The 21,704-nt window shown below is 38.2% G+C and overlaps 1 protein-coding gene and 1 long non-coding RNA gene across 6 annotated transcripts in view; both read right to left on the bottom strand.

Annotated features, from left to right (window-relative positions):
• The window catches only part of LOC116090138, a 28,224-nt gene extending 6,528 nt beyond the window's left edge, over positions 1-21,696 (bottom strand). Inside the window, exon 1 of the long non-coding RNA XR_004118577.1 lies at positions 132-21,696. This is a non-coding gene — a long non-coding RNA (uncharacterized LOC116090138). The remainder of the gene's footprint in view (positions 1-131) is intronic.
• Positions 1-21,704, bottom strand: part of Arhgap15 (Rho GTPase activating protein 15) — a 611,414-nt gene that overhangs the window by 445,243 nt on the left and 144,467 nt on the right. The gene's annotated exons all lie outside the window — the stretch shown is intronic.

The raw sequence follows: 21,704 nt of genomic DNA, 5'->3' as shown, positions 1-21,704 counted from the left end.
TTTGGCGAATAAATTGATCTTACTTTACTTTTATCCAAAAATATTAAAGCAGGGCAAAATTAGTAAAGTCTACTTGACCAAGTTTGTTTGAAACTTTTTATTCCAACTGTTGCTATGCTGTAACAACATACCATTTTCTGTAATTGGACTTTGGGTAGTGTAGAGGAGAAGCTGATGGCAAAGCATGATTCCCTAATTGGTTCTTGATTGTGTCAAAAAAGCCATTTGCTGGGGGAAAGGAAAGGTGGGACTTCCGGGTCCTAAGAGGAAGAGAAGGCACAGGAAGTTAGGAGTTCTTTGCTGCCAGTCAGGCTTTGGAAGGAGAGGCACAAACAACCATGGAAGGTCTTGGGGCACCTAGGTTGGTCTTCAGGAGCTAGCTGTTAGCTAAGAAGATTAGGACAGGAGATTCTTCACCCAGCCTTTGAGTTATCTGGCTAGTTTTAAAATAATAAAACTATATAGTGTTTTCCATCCACGGAGCTAAGGTGGGCAAAAGGAGACAGAGAGCAGTCTGGGCAGTTGATGGAGGCTTGGCAAGGTAGGTGAAAGGGGCCGGTGGAGTGCAGACAGCAGCTCCTCCCAGATTTCCCTGGTTGTAGGATGGTTATGATCTAGTTGGAGGTAAGGGAACCAGGAGAGGTCAGAGTGCGGACCGTGGCACCAGGCAAAGAGCAAGAGTGTTTTAAAAATTACATGCGACAGGGTAGTCCAGCCAATGTTCCTTTCAAGCCACAAGAGAATTCTCAGATTTTATCCTCTCATTTATCATCTCCTGCATCCTTCTAATATCCTCTCTGCTTCCTCATTCTTCCAACCAAGACTTTCAGACAAACCTTACTTCTTGCCAATACCTACATTCTTTGCCTCTTTACGGGCTAGCACCCGTATACTTGAATCGCCTTTCTGATAAGCTGTTTCTCCCACTTTTAAATACCTATTGAAGTTTCAGTCTAACTCAGGTATCTTCAAGTCAGATTGTCTGAATCTTATGATTACCCAGAAAGGGTACACTTTCTGTATACTCAGATTCAAAGACTTCTCTACACCGTATCTTTATAATTACACATTACTTACTGTATCCTGGAGAAGAAGGAAGATGGCAAGGAGCATGGGCTGAAACAGAACTCTTCAGCTTTTATGTATGTAAAATCAAGGGATTTCATGAGAGGATCCAGATTACAGGTATCTCTTGAAAGTCTAAAAGAACTTGTAACATTGCCTCACATTTTGCATGTTTCAGTGTGCTATAGAAGTCTAGCAGTTTCTGATTTTTTTACACACAGGGAAATTCCAGTGGTGAATATTATTACTTCCTATTTTTCATTAATTAATCTGCTTTATTCCTTTGCATTACCATCAGCATTTCAGTGTGTGTTTTACACTTTAATACTTCTGAATGTAGCTGTACTGTTTATCTCTTAGTCCTTAGTGTGTCAACTTCTTTTCCTAAACCTCAGTCACTCTCCTATCACCATCTTCTTTCCCCTCCATTATACCTCAGCCATAGCATCAGGGAAAGTCATGAAGCTGTGGCTGAGCTGACTTGCCACCTTCATCTGCTCTGAGCTTGTCTGTCAATCAGCACTTATATTACAGTATCGTGATGCTGTTAATTATTCAAATTCATTCCTCCTTGATGAGAGGAACACTAAATCTTTATGCCTGTAACTCCAATACCTGAAAGTTATCTGAGAATGTAGTAGAATCTGTCTCTTTAGCCTTCTGTTCAAATTTCTTATAATGACAATTTATATGATTTATACAATCAGATTGTTGAGATATTTGGTGTCATGTGGAAAATGAAAACAAGCCAAGTTTACTGAATACGAGATAATTTTTATTCCCTCCTTTATATTATTATTCATTTGATTTCCCATTGTGGTGTATGGATCACTGAGTGACCATAGGTACGATAGGCAGTAAAAATGATGCCCCTGTGTTAGGAGGACACTAGATTAAAAAAACAAATGGGTCATATGTCTATCTTAGAACAGGCATGAATCTACACACATAGGCTGCTGCAATGCCTGGGCATAATTGGGTGGCATCAGAAGAAAGGAGCTTTGATGAGCTGCAGCCTGTGCCCTTTCCAACCAGGGTTTCTAGCCTCATAAACTGCTTTCTTGTGTACTGCCTCCCACAAAGATTTGAAATTCATCAAACAGACAAAGTGTATATTTAATACTCACATGAGGGAATACAGAATGCCTTTCAATACATCAAACTCCTAAACCTTTTACATCCTTCATTTTTAAGCTACATGGATTTTGATTTGTACAATTTTAAAAATATTCTGAAGCCTAGTCAATCTAACAGTAAAAAGCACTGTTGCACAGTAAGAAATCAAGAAATACAATTCAGCAAACCTGGTATAGTTGCTCCCCAGGGAAGCTTTGTTCCAATTCGGTTTGTCATAGCCCAGATCCATCATGTCATGCAAGCCTAACTTACTACTAGTGTCTTTCATTTTTCCCCCTTTTTGGCACACTCCAACTATTTTCTGTTAAACTAGTGCTGTCACAAGAAAACATATAAAATGTTCTTTTGCAAACACTCTGTTTGGCTCTCTCCTGAGCCCTCTCTACAGAGCTTTGGGTTTCTCAAACTGTCTTCATCCAGGGTGAATGCTGACAGATCCCTGCACTTCACTCACCATCAGTGGGGACAAGCTTGATGCCGCTTCACTCAAGGTGGAAAGAAATAAGAATAAAACAGACGTTTGTGCCTTGAATCTAGACGATCCCTCACACAACAACAAAGGCTTATGTTCAAAGATGATTAGCTTAAAGGCATTTCAGAGGTTTCTGATTGTAGCCACAGTTGGGTGTCTTGCTACTGGGTGAAATATGTATTCCCCCGAGAACAAAGGCAGCAGCCATCCTCTTCTGCTGAGATGGCACCTTTAATAATTCCATGTATTTATCAGTATTTGTGTCAAGATCTTAGGGATTTTGCCCTTCAGGTGAAAGTAAGAGAAGATGGAGTGGGTAGGGTCTTAAACAGTCCTCTAAGGTGCAGTGGGAGGAAAATGTCCCAAGGTATGTAAGGGAATGAGAAGAAAATATTCCTTTGGATGAAAATGTACACAGCACAGAAAAATACCTCCAAGGCTTCTAAGGGGAAGAATGAATAGCCTATAGGTTATTCAGAAAGCCCCAAAGATAAGATACTGCTCAAGAAATTGTGCAGCACTAGTTTTCAAGTTTGAATCAAATATATCTAAAGAATAGTGTCTTTTTAAAAAGTTATAGCTGGGTAAAGGTAAACTTATTTTCTTTTCAAATAAAATCACCAAGCTCTGCATGTGCGGTTGCCATGGAATCTTCCTGCATAGCCATTCTGCATATTGTGTACGTGATTCCAGAGGAAACATGTTCAGTCTGTATTAGGAGGTGTGGAATGTGCACAAGATACAACTGAGTGTGCATACATAAAAGTGGCACTCTCTCAGTGACCTGTTGCCTAGAATGACACCTTCTGTCACCATCTGAGGGTGACTGATGCATAACTGAATCATGTGGCACCTTTTCCCATGTGGATCGCACTGTGCCTGGTTCTTCGTGCCTCTCATCAAATGCAAAGAGCCTTCACACTGTGTGCAAGGGTGTGTGAGCTCAAGACGCAGCAGGGAAAACTAGAAACAAGCACTTCTGTTTTCAAGTTAAAACATTTGATACAACTTCTTGCTTATAAAAACCAGAAAGTCACTTGATTGGAATGTGTCCTCTACCTGTCACAGAAGGTACAGACTCGAAGGTCAACAAATTCTGTTGAACACTGCTACTGGGTAGTCACATAGAGACGAGAAGCCTGTTAGAATCTCTCCTATTTTTCTACTGTTTTGGTAATGAACTTTCAAGACACATCTTGGGATGCTAGTCATTTTTAGAGAGAGGCTTGTGTCCCAAAACATGATTTCAAGTTCACACAAGTTAGAGAATGAAAGTCCGGACATAAGTTACTGTAACAGATTTCTGCCTGTGTTTTATTGACTTCAAAAGCAGACTGCCTTCCTAGTGACTTCTTAGTAACTGACTTATTGTCACTAGATAATTTATATAGTAACATTAGGTTTAAAAAATGTCTATAGAATCATACGTGACTAGGCAACCACCAATGATGCAGACTGATGCCAGGTGGGTTATGTCTAAAATTATACATAGTATACACTTGTTCTTTTACTATTGCACGTCAAAACACTCAGGTCACTGGCGTAAGGGGTACAGGTTAGTGAAAGAACATGAGTTTCACGTGATTCGGGAGTGGAGTCAGTTGCTACCATTAGTCAAAGTAAAAGGGAGCAAGAAAGTAAATAAGCCATTTAGATCAAGTCATCTCCCTGTAGACTTTGATGTCTGCTTGGCTTTTGAGATTTCCTTTTGTTGTCCCCATTTTTTTTCTAAAACTCATAACCATCTTTATGTAATAAAAAAATCAAAGAAAGAACAACATTTTTATCCTTTAAGCACTTATTTCATGTATACACACATGTCTGTACTCATCAGGCAACAAATACAAGCAGATTTTGCATTCTGATTAAGCTATGCTTAGATAAAGAAAAGTCAACAAAGGCAAATGAAAAATTTGTCATATCTGTATCTCTATCATGTATCCTTTGCACGTAAATAAGACAGGGATGAAGATTTTCTCAGGACTTGACAGAGCATCATTAAGGTCTACTTAAAAGATTCCTGGACTGGAATGGAGAGCATCTGACCTCCAGCATTTGGTTTGCAATTGGTCCTGTTTGTGATGAGGAAGACAGCCATTCATTTCCATGGGACTTCTTTCACCATTAAGCATGTAATGTTGCCACTTTTCACAAAGGGTATTGGGCAGATTAAATGTTATACTGCATATGAAAACACTATGAATTCAAATGCACTGAGAAAGCGTAAATGAGAAAGATTAAATCATAACACTGAAATTTTATTCAAAAAAGTTATGGGTTATTTGGAGTAGACATTGTTTTCCTTCATAATTTTGTGCATCATGAATTTTCATTTCAAATTGCAGAGGATTTTTAAGTTTTTGCTAAAGTCAACATTTAAAAATATTGTGTGGATGTAAAATTATTTCATTTACACTTAAAGGGTATATAATGGTTGATGTTTCAGTTTTCATGTGTAACGTACGTCTTGTTCAAACACATCAAAGATAGAGTTTTATTAGGACTGGCAGGGATGATACCAACATGCATTCATGGACTGATTCCATCTGTATGGAATATGTAGATCTCACTCTAAATCTAGCTCCACACTGTTCTGTATTGCCTGAGCTGAAATCTGAACTTCAATAAACCGATACTATATTAACATGAATTTAGTTACTCAATTTAAAGAAATATGCATTCCCACAAAATATTCGACATGTAATTCAGAAAGTAAATGCATGTAGGTCCACAGCACTCCTGACAGAATTCAGTAGCCATGATGCTGTAATGTTTTATCAATATAGTCTTCTCTTTCAGTGTTTAGGTATTTATGTTCAAACCAATTAGCTACCTCAAGTAAGTAAGGTAAATAGCAAAATGTAAAAACTAATTTCTGCAGCCAGAATAAACAAAAAAGTTCAATATTCTGACTTTTCCACCTTAAAGCTAAAATGGATTTTTGACCTCATACTTTGAATATTTAAGGGTCAAAATCTTAATCAGGTTTTGATATGTTTCTTTTATTTGAAAAAAATACTTTTAGGGTACATTGAAAACAATATTTAATTAGTTATGTTCTCAAAGCTCTTTAATTTTCTCAACTAATATTGTGTTTAGAATTTGGGAATTTTATTTCTAAACACAATATTAGTTGAGAAAATTAAACTTTTCAACTTTTTGTAAGTAAATTTTATGCCACTTACATGTGCTTAATTTTATATGCATCTGTCTTTGTACATCCTTCACAAGATTGCTATATGACATCAGAAGCTATTTTTATTTTTAACTTATATATTTTTCTAGTTGCCTTAGGTCAGTTCCTGCATTAAAGTCACTGTCAGACTGAAGGAATTCTCATTACAGATCCTCTGTTGCTTCAGAAGAGTTCAATGGTTGGTGGCAGTTAAATAGACATATATTTCACCACAAAATTATACTCCGTTTCTGTTTGACAAAACTCTGCCTGCTTTTCTCTCTCATGACCATTAGTGACTTGGGGCAAAGCTCCCAGGCCATGCAGATATGCCTGGTTCCAAATGTTCTTCTATGCTAACTCCCAGCTCTTGTTATATACTTACCCTATGATCCAAGGTTTCAAGCACTGTGTATTTGAATGCATGCTTATTTTATAAAAAAAAAATAAAATAAAATAAAAAAAAATAAAAGTTCAGAAGAAAGACATGGCTTGGGATTACCTTGGCGAGTTTAACATGAAGAGGAGTCAATTATCAAAGAGCACAAATTGCCAGTAAACAGCGACAAAATAAATAACAGACGGTCAGATGAAGGGGTATGATTGGCAAGAGAATATGGGCATTCTCTATGCTGAAGGCATAGTCAAAGCCATAGAATGAAATGAGTTCTCGGATAGAACTCTGCAAGAAGAATAAAAGACTAAGAGCTAATCACAAGGAAACATTAACGACTTGGATGCACCAAGATAAAGAAGACTGAGCATCCGAGAGAAGATGATAGAGCTTGTCTTAGTATTGGCTCATATTAGCTAAGATTTAACTTGGGTACTGCTAAGCAGGAGCAGCAGCCTTTCTAGTGCCTCGATGTGGCTGCAGTGCACATGCTATTTTGCCACTTGTCTGAATCCTGGCTTATAACAAAAGTTACAACAACAGACACACAGTCAAAAAAACTCAAAAGTACTCTGGGGAGAGCAGAACATGTGATAGGCTGGTACAAGGACTGAGACACATGTCTGCTGTTTATGTAAAAGTAACTAAATTTCTGAGCTCAGTTTTATTTTATTTTATTTTTGCTTTTCCTAAAACTTTTGAATACAAATTGATCACATCTATTTTAAAGATACTGCTTTATTTTTAAAAGGCTGGGGGAGAGTTCCCACTCGCCACTTGAATCTTAACTTTTTTTTTGCGTTGGCAGTTTGTATACTGAGGAGTACGGTGAGAATGGAACAGTGTGAAATTATTGATCTCTTGCCTTGTGAAGTTTCACGAGTCTTTGCAAAAAAAATTTACAAGTTTGCTTCAGGGCAAAATTTGATCATTTTAGACAGGGATTGGATATTTTGCCTTGAAAAATGCTAGCAAAAGAAACCTCCTGGGGGAGAAATCACAAATTGTCAAATCATTTGGGCATAGAAAGTCATCAACTTTATGTGGTGAGTGGCAATTTATACTCTATGCTTAGCTTTCATGGGAAGCAATTACAAATTTGGAATCAATACACCTAAATGATATGCTCCAACAGGAACTGATTGTTTCCTCTGGATGGTGTATGGGCTGATTACCATGCAATGCCAGCAGAAACCGGCAGGGGGCAGCACAGGTGGCATTGTAAATAGGGACACAGAACCAGGCATAGAGAGGACTTTGCAACAGATTGCCTGGGTAGAAAGAGGACAGCTTTGAAGATTGACCAAGGTCCAAATATGGTTTCCGCCAACGTGATTTCACCTATGTGAAATCTGGAAGGTTGTTGAAACTGCCCGAGGTTCGTTGTCTTGGGTTGAAATGAGGAAATTAATATACACTAAATAATGACAGAAAATAATAGGTAAGTATGTGGCTTGAGCATGGATAACCTCTATTATACCTCGACAGTTTTATATCAGTATATCAAAGCATTTGGGAGTCTTCCCTAGTTGTATAGATTAGAGTCTGTACATTGTTTTGATGATATCAAAATTTATATAAATCCTAAACAATAAAATACCTACAATTTCATTTCTCAGTGTGGAAGGGCTAGGAACAATTGTAAGAGCTAACTCTCAAGAAAGTTCCTAAAAGTAAAACCTGCTGAAAGAATAAACTCTTTTATCTACTAGATGGTAACCTTATTGGATTGCATGTATAACAAGTTCCTTTAGTTTGGGAGTGAAGAAGTTACATAAGCTTATGAATACTGGATTCATAGAAGACTTAAAAATATTTTTGGCTAGGTAACACTTTTGCATAGTTCAGCAATCAAAAAGCATAAAAAAAGGAATAAAGTGAGAAGTTTTTCTCTTCTCTTTATCTCAATAGTGGGATTTTTAAAAATGGAAAGGAGCATATTCTCAGCTCATCGCTGACTGCTAGGGGTGTCTGTGGTGTTTGCTGAGCAGCTACTTTTTTTGTAAAGGATCTCAGTATATGTCGACTACTGGCCGCCTTGTTACCACAGTTAGGCACCACCTTTCCCACTTGGCCAGTGCAGGAGAATCTGCTTCTTCATGTGAAGAAGTTGAGTTCTCAGACCTGTGCCCCACAGGTCCATATGAACTGTGAAAGAGCTGCCGCTAAGCACATCTTCTATCCATTCAACTGCCGAAGTCTAGATGCATTAAATCCTTGTGCACATATCTCCATTTTTAAGCCAATATTTTTTTTAACACAAAAGAATCTTAACAGTGTTATACCTTTTCCCACTAGTGTCTTGATTTCTGATGCTCTTGAATTTTGCTTTGCTGCTTAGAGCTTCACTTTATCAAACACCAGACCTCTATCATTCTAGTGTAAGATAGGCTAGTGATATGGTTATTATTCTTGCAAGATCATCTGCCTTCATTTTAAGCCTGACTTTAACCAGTTACTAACTCTATGGCTCTTCTAATTTGTTTTCTGTTGCTTGTTGCAGCAATAAAAAAAAAAATTAACTTGGGGGAGGAAAGGCCTTATTTCATCTTATACTTCTAGGTCATGATCCATCTCTGAGGTAAAGCGATGGGAGCCAGAGAAGGACAGAACCAGAGAAGAAACCATGGAAGAATGACGCTTACTGGCTCCTTCTCTAGCTCATCTCATGCTCATCTAGCTTTCTTACATTGTCTGACCTCACTTCCTAAGATTGGAGTGTTATTCATTGTAGGCTGGACTCTCCTGAACCAATCATCAATCAAGACAATCTCTCACTGACATAGCCATAAGCCAAATTGATTTGGACAATTCTGCAATTGAGCTTCCCTGTGTCCAGGTGACTCCAGGCTCTACCAAGTTGATAATTAAAAACTAACCAGTAGAATTGTCTTGGTCAGATAACTAGTGGTCTTAGGTATGACACAAGAGATGTTATGGGGTTAAATTCATAAATGTAACTAAAACACACCTAACTTAAGCATAACTATCTAACTGGCTCTAATATTTTTTCTTTCATTTTGAAATATATTTGTAACTTTCTAGTGTGTGTGTGTGTGTGTGTGTGTGTCAGAGAGAGAGAGAGAGAATAGTTTTGTGATTTCCATATGTTGTGGTTTAAATATACTTGGCCTAGGGAGTGCCATTACTAGTAGGCATGGCCTTGTTGGAGTCGGTGTAGTCTTGTTGGAGGAAGAGTGTCACTGTGGGAGCCAGTCTCTTAGTGGCTTTTAGATGAAAATATAGAACTCTCAGTTACTCCTGCACCATGCCAGCATGAATGGTGCCATGCTCCCACCTTGATAACAGACTGAGCCTGTGAACCTGTAAGCCAGTCCCAATTAAATGTTGTCCATATAAAAATTTCCTTGGTTATGGTGTCTGTTCACAACAGTAAGACTCTAACTAAGGTACCATCTCTTTGTGTATAACCAAAAGCATGATATCCAATGAGGTGACTGCTATTCTAAATTTTACCTTATCTGATTGATGGGCCTGCAGTAGGAGGGGATGCAGTTGTTAAGAATATACTGCCACTTCAAGACCAACACTCTCTCTCCTTAAAACTTTAAAACTCATTAAATCCTTGATTAAAACCTTAAAACTCAGGTTATTTTATCGTAATGTTGGTGTCTCTCTTGGCTGTGAATGTTTCAAAAGAAAGCATCATATACAGCTATTACTTTGGTGGGGTTAGTATATAAAGATGCCAATACTATGAAAAGCTATGTGATCGCTAAGGAAAAAAATAAATTATTTCTCCCTTCTCCAAGTGCGTGTCCATCTGCCTACCTACTGTTGTATCTTCTACCAAGGGTATAATGTTTATGCTGGCAGTGTGGCATTCGAAGCATGGCCTGAGTCAGTGGGTGGCAAGTCCTAAGAGAACTTTTACCTCTTCCTTGTTTCTACATGTGACAGACAGACTTGCTGATGAGTTAACTCTAAGTCCCCTTTTCCTGTCCCGATGCACTCCTCTCTGTCTGTTCTTCTTCTCCCAAGTCTCCACAATCATGGCTGGGGGTTGCCCAAGCAAGTCTGGCATTAGTCTGTTAGGAAAGCCACGTCTCTCCTTTTCCCTTTAGTATGAGAATTATAAGGAAAATAAGAAATCTTAGCTTTTTAAAGTGAGCCTATTAATATGAAAACCAGATTCAGACAATCTCAATAGCCCCATTTCAGCTTTCAAAGGAGTCTTTGATTTTTAACTTGTGAAGATTTACAGATTGACTTCATTTCTAGGATGGGTGAAATGTGAGGTCACTTCAGGCCAGTCTGAAGTACTGGGAATAATCTCATACCCCATGATGTCCCTGACTGTGGCTACTTCCCAAACTCTCTGGTGGATGCAGTCTCACTTCCTTCTGAAACAAAGTACACCCATCACCAACTGTAAGGGCTTCCATGGCACTGGACAGAAGGCACAACTCTGGGCTTTAAGCATCAGTTACAGTTACCAAAACACAAATGCTTTTCTAACCAAACTCTACAACTAAAACCCATACATGCAAGAGCCAGGTAAAGTCCAATAAAATGGCTGAAAAATAAATCCCACTAAAGCTCTGAAAAAAATGAATATATTTTAACTCTGTAACTAACAGTGAGAATTCTAGGAGAATATCAGAAGGCTCTGTGATCAAAATATGTAAAAAAAAAAACAAAAAAAAAACTATTGCTTGAAGGCAGTTTACAAATAAAGGACCTGTCAAGCTCTAGGGCAGAGTGAGTAAAGACTGTGCTCCCATTTTCTCATCTTCTTATTGCTTAGATGATCTAACACAGAGCATTTCAGTTTTCAGCAAGTGGAAAGCCTTCATGCCTCTTGTTTAAAGATGGGGAGGTCAGCTTGAACAATGTGGTGCATTCAAAGCAGGACTTAACTTGGACAGAGACACCCAGCACCTAGAAATTAACTCTTAAGCTGACTAAGATTTGCTGTTGTACTTCTTGGCAGAATTTGGGACTGAGACTAACCTCAATATCTGGGACAGATCATAGTCTTTAATGTAGGCATGGCTTGTTTCTTGACAAATGCTATAATCACATAGGAGCAGGGCAAAAACACTGTACCATTCAGGAAATTCAGGACTCACATGCAATTCCCGTCATCAGAGGAAGTACTCGAAGATCTTTTCTCTAAGCACAACTACTTGAAGATGAGAAGGGTTTCACAGGATAAATTAAAACCCACCAAATTGGCACTTCAGTTGAATGAAGAGGAAAAAACCCAGAAGGGTGGACTGTCCATAAAAAAAAGACACCACTTCATTCTCTCCTAGAAATAATAACATCCTTTATATGTCCCCCGTCTCTATGAGGAGATTTAAGTGCTTTATCTAATTAATCCTCCCAGCCTCCCAGAGAGGTAGATAGGGGGCAGATATTATGATCTGAATTCAGCAGTGGTAGAAATTAAAGTGTCCTGATTAAGTGACTTAGAAAGTGACAGAATTTTCACTTGAATAAGTACACTCTGAATTCTATGCTATTTTACTAGAAACAGTACCCATTACATAGCTTGAATCTGCCTTGTTGTAATCCACCCTATGTAAACTATAGACAGAGGAACAAAACAACAATAGCAAGGAGACAACCGTTTCAGTGTGGCTGCCCACAGACGACAAAACCCTGATAACTCAAAAAGAGATTGTGAAATTCATAGTGGATTCTGGCATCAAAACAATAAATTTTACTTTAAAAAAAAATCTGTAAGAAAATTTCATATACTTTGAAATTACCATAGTAGTCCATCTAAAGCATAATAAGCATTTTTAAAACAGTAGTATATGCATTGTTTCAGAATCTCCACCTGAGGGACCCGGTGCCAGGAGTCAGGGGAAAAGCACGGTTCAACCAACCAGCTACCTACTCAAAACCTGGGTCTTTTCTCCTTGTGGGCAGAGCCATGCCTGAGCTGAAGACTCTGGGAAAAGACAGTCCTCTTCCCTCTGAACCCCAGGATCTCCCTTTCTTTTTAGTGTGTGGAGCAGCCAGGTAAATGATTCCTCCCAGTGAGCCATGCCTGCAGCAGACCTTCTTGAGAAGGCTCTCTTCATTTCCAAGAGGGATCTGCCAAAACCTGGCAGGTCCCTGTGTACTACCTGGTCTAGATATTGCCAATGTGCATCCCCAAGTAAGATGAGCTGATCCCCAGGATGGCAATTAGGAAGAAAGCTTAATGGTCTTGAGGATTTTCTGAGGAAGCAAACCACTCTGAAAATGTTTGATCTTGGCACAATCCTTCTATATGTACACAAGACAATGTTTTAATTAATAACAAGTGCATGTTTTCAGAAACACTTCCATGTCATCATAGTTATCATTAGAGACTGTACCCAGGACCTTGTACATCTAAGCAAGCTGAATCCCCAGCCCAAGTGAGTGTATTCTGATGGCCTTTCAGATCTGTTTCTGTAAACCACATAATCATTCTGAGATGAACACATTCTTTATGAGATGCTAGAGACACATAAATCTGGCCCTTAAATTTCCAGAGAGGATAGAAAACCAATTAATACTTTCCTTAAAATAATTTTTTCTCAAACAACATGGATCAACATAAACAGAAAAAAAAACTCCCTTAAGAAGCTCTCATGACAGAAAAACAAGAGCAGAACTCAAAGGCTGGGTGTTTAAAGTGAAAATTTGTGTTCCATTTTCCTCTGGACCTAGAAAGGAATCCTTATTGTACTGCTTAGTTCCATATGGACTCTTTCAAGGTCTGCATATGACATGTTGGATGGTAAGACAAATCATACTATGAGGTTTTTGAAAACCTTTTCACAGATGAATAGTTTAAGATTTAAAAAGTCCTAACTGTCCAAATAATCAAGTAGACAGCACATCCCTGTGGAATATAAGACTTGATACAGTGAATACAGAGGTGTGGACGGTGTACTTTGGACTGGAATATGGTGTGTGAGTACTTTATTCTAGCCATTTCATATTTCTGTCTCAAACATAAACAATCCTGTCTGCCAGCCTCTGTAAGAAAATGATACCTAATGAAACTGGTCGTGTTTTCTTATGGAGAGGTGAACAACAAATGGAAATCCAACTCCTATGGTCACCTCTATTTGCAGACCAAATGGCAAGGGAAGAATGCACTTCCATATGTAGGTTCCCTGGACACACTGGAAGGGAAGAAAAGTTCAGGAGGTTGAAAGGCATGGATCCAGTAAAGTCCTGGATCAAAACAAAAACTACAACCACAACATGTTGAAGTCCTAACTCTTCCTCCTAGCCCCATGCTCCCAGAAACAAGACTCAGCCTCAAAATATATTTACAGATACCATATAGCGAGGCTCTTCCCTGACTAGATAAAACTTAAAATATCCCAATTTATTCTAGCCCCCATTCTGCCACCTGGCTGGTTTCCTGTGCTCAGGTACCATGCATCCATCTTGTCACATATTCCCTGGGGAATCTCCTGCCTGGCTTTCTCCCAGTATCCTTTTCCTATTATTTCCTAGGCCATAAGCCATAGGCTCTTTAACTGACAGGTGAGGCATCCATACCTGTATCATGCAGTACACATGGTATTCTCTCAAGAACAACAGCAAGAGAAAGGAAGAAACTGTGAAGAACACTATGAGCTATGCAGCATCCAAGCCAGAAGAATGCTAAGATGATACAGTAAGGGAGTAAACACAATGCAAAGAATCGCCACGAAAGATAGACATTCAAGCATTAAAGGACCATCAAGTAAAGTAGTAACTATGGCCTTAGCTACCAAAGATACAAAATGTAATTAGAACAATAAATAACAATGACTCATGGGCCTATGAAAGGAGTGCAGAAAATGCTGAATGATAAACCAAAAGTAGGTTTGTTTGTACTAAATGCATAGAGCATTTAGAGGCAGTGTTAAATTAATTGCTTTTAAAATAAAGTTTGGTAGTAGCGAGACTCCTTCTGTGGTTTTAAAAAATCTAGATTTATAGAGAGATGCCTAGAGCACCACAAGGGGCCCAAGCATTCTGTAAACACTTTCCTTATTTTCATCTCCATGGGCCTTAAGATTTGGGGGACTAAGGGGGGAGGTTAGGGTGTGGTTCAAAGCCTGGATTTCTTCGTGTACCAGCCCTGTCCTGAAACTTGCTTTGTAGACAAGTTTGCCCTTGAACCCTCAGATATCTTCCTGCCTTTTCCTCCTGAATGTTGTGAATAAAAGGTGTATGCCACCACACCCTGCTTAATTCCCACCTTGAAAACAAGGGATAGGTGTGGAAAGTTGGCTCTGAGCAGTATTCATGATATAAAATGCATGGGAGAGATTTCCAGCATAGCTGTAAAGACTATGTGAAAAAGGACTTTCCAAATGTACAACTGGGCGTTTCTTGGATGCTCTCAGTAGAACAGACATTCTGCCTAAATTGTCTAATGTAATTTTCCTTCCAATAACTATAAGGTCAGACAAACTACACAAGTCCAGAACTGAGAAAAGTTCACCTTAGCCATAAGCAAATTGTAGAAGGATTCATAAAGGATGGGTGCATGCTGATTTAGAGGGCAGGAAATAAGTTGTCATGCCAAGATGGGTAATGACTCAGCACTGGGAAAGCAGACTAATAAGTAAGCAGTATGGTTAGAGGGCTGGTCAGTCATCCCAGAGGCAAGCATTAGCATCCAAGGTGGATGTCACAAGTATGTTGATGTATCATCAGAGTAATGGATCTGACCCAGGCAACCGTAACACCTCCAGAAGGAATCTTATGTAAATGGTTATCAGCAGGGACTTTGTCATCTGTCTGTAGTTGGATATTTCATTGTCATCTGTCTGTAGTTGGATATCTCAAGAGCAAGAAGTTAGCTTTCAGGAAAATGTGTTCTCTTGATCTTGTGAAATAAGTAGGAGTAATTAAATAAGTAAACTGGCCTGATTTCATATTTACAAACTGAACTAAGAGGAGAAATAAATCTGTCTCATCAAATGATAATTTTGTTTAAATGATGATTTGAAAAGTTTTTGTTTTTTTAATTTCATCTTTCAGATTGTTTTTTAACTCCACCTAACAATTGCCAGGATGAACAATGTGATGTAGGCATTCATAATGTGTGTCCCATTTTGGCCAATCAATATTGTTTCTTGGAGCAACAGTTCAGTGATGGATCGAGTAGCCTACTCTATGCCCCCAACCTTCTCTCCTTTTGAAAAGAAATCAACAGCTGCTCAGTGCCCAATATATGACAGGAGCTGCCTGGAGGAACTCAGTATTTCTCCTGAGATGACTCCTGCCCAAGAGATGTGGCCCTTGAGTTTGTGGGTGGCTTCTGTTTTTGTTTATATGTGGGTTTTTCACCAAACAGAAGGATTTATTCATTGTTTTGTTTTTGATTCAGGGATTTTTACCAAGAGTGGTGGTTTAGTCCATTGTGATATTTTTCAGTATACATTGTTAAATTCTCAAAGCCTATTAGGCAAGGTGTCCTGGGGAAATCGAAATTTATTATTGTCATTATGAAACTCTGAAATTAAGACCACCTTGCAAAACAACCGAATTGTTATAAACGTGGTGTGTCGTCTGGTTACCCAATCAATTGGCCAGTAACAGGAGACAGCTATTAGTCTGTGCTGTGTGAATCTAACTTCCTCCTCTTAATGTGATGGAATTAATTCACACAACCTGATAACAAGGCTATTACAATGCGAACAATGGTTTAAAAGTGGCTTGCGTGGAACAGCCAGGCACCATTGAACATTTCAGATCAAAGGTCTATTGAACAGAAAGAACAAATAGAATCAATTTCTTGAACTGTCTCTGCATTTCCAAAACTTGCAACATTATACCACAGAATGTGACTTAATGAAGTACAGATGAGAAGACCAGAGCAAAGCTAGTTTTAATGTAACAATGAAAATTAATGGAGGACTTTGGACTTTTTTTTCCCTCTATGGAAACAAACTAGTTATTAAAGACAGCTTTGTTCTCCTAAAATTCAAGACTTTAAAGCCAGCCAGGACATAGATAGTTCACTTAGGCACAGATAACAAGGCGTAGAGTCATACATTTGCTACTTTTTATCTGGGCTCGAAGGCTGTATGAGGCATAATTTATTTATGTTGAAGCCACAGTGTATTTAATGAGGTAAAGTGACCTAACCTAACTCACAAAAGTAATGGAGGATACATGGGCATTTTGCTTTAAAACCCTGAAATGAATAGCTAAATAATGACCACAATTAAGTGGATTCTGACTGAATAAAGATTATACATTATTTCAGGTATTTCAGCCTAATTACTTTTGGTTTTGGACACAAATAACAGATAGAAGAGTACCAGTGCAGTGTTATTTTAAGTAGGTGTATTTGAAAATAACACAGGATCTGCAACCACAGATAGATTGATTAAAGCGCTGGAGATGTAGCTCCGTAGCACAGTGGCTTGTCCCACGTGCCCAGAATCTGGGTACTGCCCTTAATGCTGCAGTAAAGCATGTGATTAGGAAGCAGAATGATGTGAATAATTTGTTTTTCTTAATCTTTAGCTTAAAACAATCTACTAAGAAGCCCCTCAAGAATAAGGAAATGACACTTTGTGAAAATCCTGGACAAAGTGCTTCAGAATGTACAATATGCACCATCTACACAGATACTGTTATCTTTGCATTGTCAAGTATAAAATCACAATGCAAAAAAGTACAAAAACATTCCACTTTATATGGCTAAATATAAATTTAGAAAAAACACAAGCTATTAAAAGTAAAATTCAGAACTGACTTGCTGAAAAATACATATTTAATACTTTTCTTCTGAAACATTCATGAAAACATGGGAAAAATAATCACATTATACCAGGACTCAAGATTGTGGAAATAGATGGGCAATCGTCTTGACTATTGATGGTAACTGTGGCTTGACATGCCATAGGCCATTGGAGCCTAGGCAAGTAGTACATGTCCCTAGCCCAAGACATCAGGAGAGGGCATGAATGTTAAGAGGGGTCCTGCAACCACCTCCTTCTCAATCACATGAGCCTTGAGATCTGTGAGACAGATGAGTGGGGCTACCCCCAGAGTTAAACACATTCAAAAAAAGGTTAAGTATGATTTAATTGTAATGTTCATCAGTACCTATAAGCACCAATGTTATTAATCTATGGGACTGACTATTTTTTTCTAGGCCTTTGTCAGACCTTTCTCTGATCCCCTAGCAGCCTTGACCTAAGGAATATGAGTCAAGCCAGACTGCTGTCCTGCCAACATAGCCATTTCAACAGTCATAGCTGACTGAAGGCAGCCACATGACAACCACAGCTGTTTGCTGCCAAAGCATCGCTCCTAAAGGCACAACCCCCAAACCCCAGCTGTGCTTCTTTCAAACAGCCCATACTGGACTTCTTGCTTTCTGAGTCTCTTTCCAATTAAGATGCCCTTGGAAACATCCCCAGCCAGGATGGAGAGCAGACTGTCCGTGACGGCTTAGCAAATAGGCTGTGGTGACTGGTATATGAGAGACATCACCACCATGGGAATGACCACAGTACATCGTGTATATGAAACACGGTGTATATAAACACTCCATCCTTAGCTATATAAACTGGCCAGAGCTGACCAAACGACAACCTTCTGTACCATTCCTCTATGCTAGTATTGAAACACTACGCTCCCACCCCCAAACGTTTTCCTCAAATTGTATTTTCTTGCCAGGTTTTGGTTTCTTCATTATTGGCAGAGTAGGCTGATTTTGTAACATGAAGAGCAGAGGTGGTGGCGCCAGCAGCGGCAGAGGCAAGAGCAGCAGTAGTGGGCCACAGATTGTCTGCACCCAGAGAGTTCTACACCAGTCGCTGTAAGGCTAAGGGCTCCAGTACTGGAGGCTTGTCTGAGAGGTGTAACTCTAGAGGGCACTGTTAGCAACAGCTTGCGGTTGTTTTCTGCAGGGACTCACTACTGTTAACAGCTGTGGATTGTAAAAGCTGCTAAGTGTCAGCCCTGGAAGAGCTTCTCTAGTCTACCAGGATTCCTATCTGGGTAGAGCCAAAGGACCCCAGCTACTTGCTGCCCTGTTCTACCTCGGCTCCCTCATCCATGGCTTATGGATATAACAGGTTCCTTGTTACAGAAAGCTTTACCACCACCCATTCTTGATGTGTAAAAATAAAAACAAAATGACTGGAGATTTAAAAGAAGTAGTTCTTTCTTCAAGAGAATTGCAGATTTAATTCATGCCCACATTAAAGTAAAAAACTGCTTAAAACTCGTTAAACATTGGTTTGTGAGCTAAAACTGTTTGCTTTCGAGTGGAATATAGAAAACGAAAAGATATTAACATGGAAATTCTTCCTTCAGCTTTAATATGGAAGAGAAATTTTAAAATAAAAGCAACCATGTTAAACCTGTAAGAAGTATTCTATAACAAGCTAGATACTATGAAAAGGGATTTTACACTTTTCAAATAACAATTACTTAAAGAATTTCTTGAAGAAAGAAAGATTTATTGGAGGAAACGGGATCTCGAAGAATCTACTTAGGCTGACTTCTCAGTAAAACACCACGTGGGTGTTTACATGGTCAAAATAGGAACGCTGATTTCTGAAGGTCAGAAACTAATGAAATGAGGGCAGAGTTGAAAGAATACAGAAACCAAACCAAATCCAGCTATTACTAGATGTTGGATCTTTTCAAGGGCCAAAAAGGGCAGAAATAACACTGCAGAAAATTATATTAACAACAGAGGAAAAAAATAGAAATTTCATGTTCAGAGAAGATGAAGACAAAACTTCCAACATCAAAAGGGATAGATGTAGGCTCAAGTAATACCACAGTGGGGATGTGGAGAGGGTAGGGGACTTAGAGAAACTTCAGCCAGGCACAGCGTGGCTATCACATTCTTGACTTCTCAGCCACTGTGATTGTCAGCACAACCTTCATAAGACTGTGCTCTTCCACATTCTATCACCCATGGAAGAGGGGTCCTAAGGACCAACCTCCAGTCCTCCACTCAAGTATCTATAGGCACTTAATGGCTTTTAGTGAGATGGATGTTTACTTCAGTTTACTTAAGTTGTGCTCATACTTCTGAAAATAAGTATCCTCATCTATCCTCCATTATCATCCAAAATGAAAATCCGTGTATAACTAAGAGGGAAAGACAGAGACAGAGAGAAAGGAAGGAGGAGGAGGAGAGGGAGGGAGGGAGAGAGAGAGAAACAGAGGGAAAGACAGAGGGAGAGAAAACAGGGGAAATAGTTGCAGAAAGAAAATAGACTAATAGAATGAGGACCATTGTCATTAACCACATATACAAAAATGTCATGATGAAACCCATTATATCTAACTAGTTAAATATGTATATAATAATACAAAATTAAAAAGTTTGAAAAAGAAACGAGGGAAGACTTTTATAAAACATTACATTTCCTGAGGATGAAAATCTGAATTTTAGGTAACTATCACTAATGTCAACATTAATGAAGATAAATGTTTTTAATTTTGTTGAATATATGTTTAAATTTCTTGAATGTGACTAGTATATTAACAGAAAACTAACATGTAATTTTTAATTTTTTTCAAAATAAAGCTATAAAAATTACAAAGATCAAAGTCAGATTGCTATATACTATATTAATGGTTTAAATATACCAAACAATATTAACATAAATTTAAAAGAAAAATCGATCAGGAGATTTGAATTTGCAATGAAATATACTTACATTAAATTATAACACAATAATAATACAAAAGAATAATTAAATCAATATGGGTGCTATATCAAAGAAATCAGCATCTTTAAAATATATTTCTTTAAAAAGGAGATAATACATAATTAAAATAGGCATCATAAAACCATGGGGAGACAATGCCTTCACCTCCAAATGATACAGCGATTATCACTTCCTGGCAGACCAAAATGGATTAGGGATGATTAAATATCATCAATGCTCAAAAGGCTAATGCTAAAATACACTGACATTTTTTCAAAAACAGCAACAGAGGTGAAGGAGACTTCTGTTTTCAAGACAATCAATATTTTATGGAGTAAGTGTCTCTAGCATCAGTAGGAGCAAATGATGATGGCGAAGCTTAAGAATTTGTGTGAAAATTGAGTGTAAATATTATGTCATGTAGAGAAGTCTCAGCTTTCCTGAAGGGTAGTATATATACAGAAAGGAGTTCTATTCATCCATAAAGAAGAATGAAGTTATGCCATTTATATATAAGTTACCTTAGTAAACTCTCAATTTCTGCATGAATCACAGCATCTCAAAAGAATACAGACATATCTTCAAGTTTGGGCAGGAGGGTTGGACCATGTAAATCACAGTGTCTCTGATTGCTTAAAGAAATCTAAAGCATAGGCCTGGGTCACAGCTATGAGCATAAATAACGGTCTAACTTTTTAACAATTCTTTGACACATACTCATTTTAAAGGGTAGACACATGGAACTGTGTTTTTGTTGTACTTGATTTTATTTAATTCAATGTTACAAGCTGATGCTAATTCAACAAATGCCAATTTTTTTATAACTCACTCTTTTTGTTGTTGTTGTTGTTTTTTTTTTCAAGACAAGAGTTTTTCTCTATAGCCTTCTCTATCCTGGAACTCACTCTGTAGACCAGGCTGGCCTCGAACTCATGAGGTCTACCTGCCTCTGTCTCTACCTCCCCAGGGCTGGGATTAAAAGTGTGTGCCACCTCCATCCGGCTTCACAGTTAATTCTAATCTTTAATTTTAATATTTTCTAAATTCTTTAACAGCATGGGATCCACCGTTCACTGTTGCTTGGTAGCCCAATGTCTATTCAAGTACCTGTAGATTTCATGAGTACTTTAGCCAAAATACTAATAACAAATTTCATGATTCTGCTCTTTTACAGATCATCTATAAAACTAAATTTTCTAACTCTTACATCTGTAATTTTTAAATACACATACATAGAAACACACACACACACACACTGGGTTTTTAACTAACCTCTGTTAAATTTGTTTGAAGGAAAATAACATTTTTTTGTATGAGGTACATGTGTCTTTTACCTTCTATGTTCTAAGATACAGCGATGTTATACATCTATTGGTTATTTCTTTCCTACTGAGGTCTCATTTGTTTTCGTTCTTGAGAATTTCCATCGGGTTAGCTGCTTGGCCAAATTTTCCTGCCTTTGCTCTGAAGGTGTAGATTTTTCAAGTGCCAGGAACATGTGCTAAAATATTTCCCAGGAGTGGTAGCTAATTGCCACTTGGTTTACTGGAATTGTTTGAGGGCCATTGTGTTTGCTTGCTTTAAACCAATATGGTCTATGTAAGAAAAACAGGGGTTTCAAATGACAAAATGAAATGGTGAACTACACAAAACTGAACTTTGCCATGCTAACAGCTGACAGAGTTGATTCACAGTCATTTTCATTGACACTAGGTAGTTTGTTTACTGAAATCAAAGTTGTTTTTCTTGTAACAAGCATTTTCAACAAAAATGTGGCATTTTATGTATTTAAATGGCTTTACTCACCCACTCAAA

This window comes from Mastomys coucha, unplaced genomic scaffold (genome assembly GCF_008632895.1).
Source record: "Mastomys coucha isolate ucsf_1 unplaced genomic scaffold, UCSF_Mcou_1 pScaffold15, whole genome shotgun sequence".
Classification (NCBI taxonomy): domain Eukaryota; kingdom Metazoa; phylum Chordata; class Mammalia; order Rodentia; family Muridae; genus Mastomys; species Mastomys coucha.
This window is presented reverse-complemented; position numbering and strand designations above follow the sequence as displayed.